Source organism: Sciurus vulgaris, assembly GCF_902686455.1.
Source record: "Sciurus vulgaris genome assembly, contig: HiC_scaffold_345_arrow_ctg1, whole genome shotgun sequence".
Classification (NCBI taxonomy): domain Eukaryota; kingdom Metazoa; phylum Chordata; class Mammalia; order Rodentia; family Sciuridae; genus Sciurus; species Sciurus vulgaris.
In genome coordinates, this window is record NW_027632701.1 from 42,394 (window position 1) to 48,141 (window position 5,748).

At 46.6% G+C, this 5,748-nt stretch overlaps 1 pseudogene across 1 annotated transcript; it reads left to right on the plus strand.

Moving 5' to 3' along the window:
- Positions 1-598: 598 nt before the first annotated feature.
- On the plus strand, positions 599-3,010 carry LOC306652626 (pituitary tumor-transforming gene 1 protein-interacting protein-like; annotated as a pseudogene). The gene has a single exon. The product of its transcript is annotated as a pituitary tumor-transforming gene 1 protein-interacting protein-like (transcript).
- The last annotated feature ends 2,738 nt before the right edge of the window (positions 3,011-5,748 follow it).

Here is a 5,748-nt window from a genome sequence, read left to right on the forward strand (position 1 = left end):
CTTCTTGACAAGACAAATGCCACTCTTTCATAAGGGTCTGTGGGATATTGCCAGGAGACCTGTATGCAGCCCTGGGAGGGAGCAGACTACAAGTCAGTGAATAAAATAACAGCCTGGAGATGGCATGATAAGCACAGTTTCACAGGGCATAACAGGAGTATTAACATATACCATGGTAAACGTGGAATGGTGAAAAGATTCCAAGCTGTATAGTCTAAAGGAGACAGTAAGGACGTTTTGGGGGGCAAGAAACCTGGAGGTTTTTCATGTTGGAAATCAACTTCAGAGAAGAGACACTATGAAATTCGCCATGAACTGACTGGACGCGGTCAGTAGTTGAATGGCCTCCTGCCTGCAGCAGGAGCAGGGTGAGCAGGATCTCATCATGAATGGTGCGGGCAACGGAGCACAGAAACACCTTGAGGGCCCAGGTGGAAGAGCGAGCTGTCAGGATTCAGTGGGAATCCTTGTCTTGCCTGGACATGGAGGGATTTATCGCCCATGGGGCTGCATACTGCTTACAGCCTGGCTTTTAGTTGACCAGGCAACAAGGAAAGTATTACTTCTTTAAAAACGCAGGACCCGAGAGGCCGCGGGGCTGGCGTCGGAGTAGTTGGTGTCGAGACCACTCACCTGCCCACCGACCATGGTGCCAGGAGGGGCTCGCGGGCCGACGCCATGCTGCGGGCTGCCCCTCATAGGCGGCGCCCTGCTCCTGCTGCTCATCACAGCGGGCGCCGCGCAGGAACCGCCCTGAGGCGGTTGTTCTCAGAACACAAACCGATCCTGTGAAGAGTGCCTGAAGAATGTCTCTTGTCTGTGGTGCAATGCTAATAATGCATGCTTGCTTGGACTACCCAGTCAGAAAAATACTGCCCCCTGGTTCTCTCTGCAAGCTGAGCTCTGCACGCTGGGGTGTTTGCTGGGTGAACTTTGAGGCGTTGATCATTGCTATGTCTGTCTTGGGGGGCACCGTCCTCCTGGGCATCACTGTCTGCTGCTGCTTCTGCTGCCAGTGGAAGAGAAGTCAGAAGCCAGATAAAGGTGGCGAGTGGGCCATGAGAGAGCAGGAAGAAAGGAGGGTCTGGCAGGAGGAGAGGAGAGCCGAGATGAAGTTGAGACATGAGGAAATCAGAAAAAAAAATATGGTTTGTTTAAAGAACAAAAGCCGTATGTGAAGTTTTAGCACAAGTGGAACACGCGTTCCACAGATCAGGCAGTCCCAGGCCCTGCAGGTGTGAGCTGCCCAGCACAGGCAGGGGCCTGCTCCATCAAGGGCTAGCCTCCAGCAGGGCGCTGGGTGCTGCCCTGAAAGGACCATCCTGCTCTTGCTCCTGCAGGCTGTGGCCTTCTGTCCCTCCCACCTGTTTCTGTATTTAGTTGCTCAAGAGGTTAATCTTGTTGGGCTCTTGCTGTTTTTCCTTCACTGTCGCCTGCCCATCTCAGTTGTCAAGCTGATTACCAGGTGAGCAACCTGATGGTCCAGGTCCAGATGTGCTGGCAGATCTGCTGCAGCAGCCCAGGTCCCACGGCCTCTCTCCACCAGCAGGCTTCACACAGTGATGGGGAAGGTCACTTTCACTTGTGTCATGGGTGAACTGACCAGTCCATTGTTATTTCCCAAAAAAATCCATGGGTGGCATCTGTTTGCCCATTTCTTTGAACCTTTGTACATGTTAACTCAGGTAGCTTTCTGTTGAAAACAGTGTCCCTTACACAGTCTGATAAGGATTTATTTCCTAACTGCAACTACATTGAAGAGCATTAAAGAATAGAATAGTTAAAATCACCTTACTTTTTGATTTAATAAATTTTGGATGCCCCACCAGGAGATTTTCCCCCTCATGTTCTCATGTAAGAGTTCAGACTCCTCTGGGATGACATTTTTTGATTTGCATCTTTGATAGAACTTGAGCATCTTTACCTGTGGAACGTGAATGCCCACAGGTGGGAGTGGGTGTTCTGATGCCCACCTCACCTTCCCTCCAGCCCCACCAGCAGCTGGGTAGTCACAAGTCCTTGGAAATACTCTCATGAGCATTGGCCCTCTGCCTGCCTGTCAGCCTGTCTGTCTGGGGGTGGTCATTTTGGGATCATGGGTCCTGGGAAGTCCACCCCAAAAAGGGAGAAGTTCTGTGCACAGGCCAGCCCCCCTGTGAGACCCAGTATGCAGGAAGCCCGTGTGTTGGGCCTGCTATAGGGCCCTCCACACACTGCCGCAGACAGGCTTGCCTGCCTTAGCAGGCCACCTATCCAGCTGTGCTTCAGCTCAGACTTCTGGAGGGCTTCTTTGAGGTGGTGTCTGTAAGCTACTCAGGGAAGCTCCAGGTGCCCTAGGGTGTGCATTTCTTTAAAATCAAGACACATGAGTAGTGAACAGACTGTTCTTGATGACCAGACAGCTGGACACTTTTCCTAAAAGATACTAGGCAATACTCCCAGTTGCCAGGTTGCTTTGATTCAAGAGAATTCCCCCTGGGAATGTTGGTGGGCAGCCCCTGCAGCCAACTGTGTGTTCCTTCTCACCCCCAATGGTGCTGTGTACTGATGATGGGCAGGTCACCTGGCATCTGCACTGTGGATTCTCACACACTAAGGAAATGGCCCTTCACAAATGCTTTAGTCTTATTTTTCTGACTTCTTGGGCATTTGATAGTAATTTTTAAAGTTTTCTGAAACATTCCTAAGTATGTTATAGCAGTTGTCAATACTTGTTTATTCATAAAAGACACTTTCTAATAGACTTTCATGGACTCTGTATTAACATGATATTGTGTCTGTAAAATCACAGTTTGTTTCACGTATGTTGCTAAGTTGAAAGCAAAGGGACCAGTTGTTAAATACAGTGTATTTGATTCTCACGTCAGGTGACTTGAGGCTGCTCTTGGTTGAATTTTTCTCTGAACCGAGGCTAGGGGCAGCCACACGACCATAAACTCGAGGAGACCACCATGTTCAGAGTGCCTTGCCTTTAACAGTTTCCAATAAAATGGCTCTATGCCTGCTATTGTGCACCAAAAACAAACAAATAAAAAAAAATGCAGGACCCTGGCAGTCACTCCCTTCATCTATCCTCTTACTCTCATAGCTGAGCCAGTACTCATCTTGAATGTTGGCTTCAAGCAGCCTGTGGCAGAATGGTCTCTGGTTGCAAAGGAAACTGTGATGCCTCTGTGTTCTCAGGCCGCTCCTCTGTGACCTCAGGTGGAATCTATGATGCAAGCCATGTCACGGGAGCCACACGTCAAAGATCTTTTTCCCCAAGGCTTCACAAACAGTCTGGGGAGTCAACCAAGTGCCATCTCCTACCAGAGCCTAGAAGCTCTGCACCCTTCATAACCTACATGCCCAATGACTGCTCCCTCCCCTTTGATTAGAGGAGATCTCCATTAATGGTTCTCATGTCACAGGAGAACTGGTAAGCAATTGATGCATTTTCCTGAGTGGAATGGAATGCACCTGAATGAATGAAGGACCAAGGATTTAACTTTCTGACACTTATCTCTCTGTCATGGATCTTGAGAGGAATAACTGAAGTTATGACGAGCAGAAGATTGAAATTGGTTGAGGTAAGATTTCTTTTTGACACCACGTTTCGCTCCTGGGACCCCAGACCCCATGAGGCATCACCACTTGCCTTTGCCTGATTATATCCCTAACAGTGTGTGGCTAAATTACCGAAGCACTCCCTCACTGATGGAAACAGGCATAACACAGGAGGAACATCTTCCTCTACCCCACCCTCCCTGAGGGGATGGGGAAGATCCATCAACTGAACTGACTTTTCCATTATGCACAGCTCTCTGTGGTTTAGAATTTTACAAAATAAAAATTGACAAAGGAAAAATGAGAAAAAAATCAGATTGAGGTAAGTGTCAGTAGATTGTGAATATAATGGATAGGTATGCATGTGTGAATGATCCCCAAATCTACATTCATAGTCACCAACTGAGTTTATTCTCAATCCCAAATAGTCCTGCCTCTGCCACTGCTCCTGGCATCCTTGGATCCCTGACAAATATTTTCTGCTCAGGGATCAGCTACTTCCATTTTCCTCCTTAAGTGAAAAGGGACAAAATCTTTCCCTCAGGACACATGACTAGTCTTGGGTATTGACATGCAAAAAAGTTCCTTGCTGGATTGTTGTTAACAAGAGAATTAAGAATTCCTTAGGCATTTCTTGGCTTGGTTATGATTGCTTCTCTGCATACATTTTCAGAAAGTAGGACTGAAGGTAATAATGTGCTGTATCTCAGAGGCCCTTACTGCGCTGGCAATGTAGCCCAGAAGTAGAGTGCCTGTCTTTCAAGCTCAAGACCTGGGTTCCAGTCCCCAGCACTGGTAGATTGCAGAAATTCCAAATGATCAAAAGAAACAAATTCAGAATCCTCTCCCATCTTTCTTTTCTCCTCTCCACTCCCCACAAAATGAATCACCACTGGAAAACAGCACCCATTTCATATGCAACCCATTTACAGTGACACCTTTCTGTTTTCATATGTGCTCCAAGGGAGCAGTGATGCATACTTACCTGCATTTCTTCAGAGTATTACTTCCATGACCTCACTCTACTCTCCTTGGGACAGAGATCACGGGTCTCTCATGAGGATGCTTATGCGAATAATTCTTCACAACCTTCTTTGACTGAGCATTGTTCACCAGGTTTCCGTGGCAGAAAATTCAAAATGACAACATCACATGGACCTGGAACTCTCCAGGCTTCTTGGAAACACTGCCATTCTCTCTTCCAATGAAGGGGACTTCCACACCTGGGTACTTTTCTTGTGAACCTCAATGTCAACTGGAAAACCAAGAGGTGAACACAATAGACTGCCACTGTTGTCCCTGGACTTTCTCTGAGAGTCTGTTGGCAGTGGCTTACATGTGACTTCTTGATGAATAAAGTTAAGATTTGGGGCTGAATGGACATTAGCCTATCTGGAGTGCATTTAGGAGGGTCACTGGGCATTCACAACCCACTCAACCAATGTCATTGAATCTCCAGTGTCAAGAGGAATGGAGCCCTTTTTTAGACTTGTTATTATTGATGGACCCCCTCAAAAGATGCAGTGTAGAATTGGGTGAAACATAACAGCAACTCGGTTGCCAGTTGCTCTCATGTTTACCGGGAATGTGAGAATTAACGCATTGTGCTTTGGATGGTAAGGAATGACACTGGAACCACTCTTTGCAAGAACTCACACCAGAAGTGGAAAACCAGAGACATTAGGCATATGGCACGTTGGCGGTGGATAGAAACAAGTCAAGTAAGAAAATGGATTTGACACTTTGCAAATGTTTAAGGAACGCTTTTCTTTCTCAGTAATTATATTCAAATGTTGGTTATTATGGAAACACTTCTGTTTTGAAATTCAGGTTTTGCTGATGTAAGGTCTTCAAACTTGAATATTCACAGACTTTTGGGGATTAAATTTCTGAGACTGTGGTGCACTGTTCATTTGGAGAGCTGGTGATTAGAGTTGCATATCACAAGATCAACTGGTTTTAAATGGATGTCGTGTGGTAGGTGCTGTGATTTTAGGAAAGCCTTTACTCATGGTTCTTGTGCCAGAAAAAATAGGAATCAGCATACGTATATGTGGCTGTCCCTTGGGAGCTACAGAAAAGAGACAGGAATTTGCAAGGGCTTTGAGGTACTTTCAAGGGAAAATAGTGTCGGTGTTCATGGTTTCATACAGAATGAAAGTGTAATAACTACTTCCTGTATTTGTAGTGTATGACCAGTCT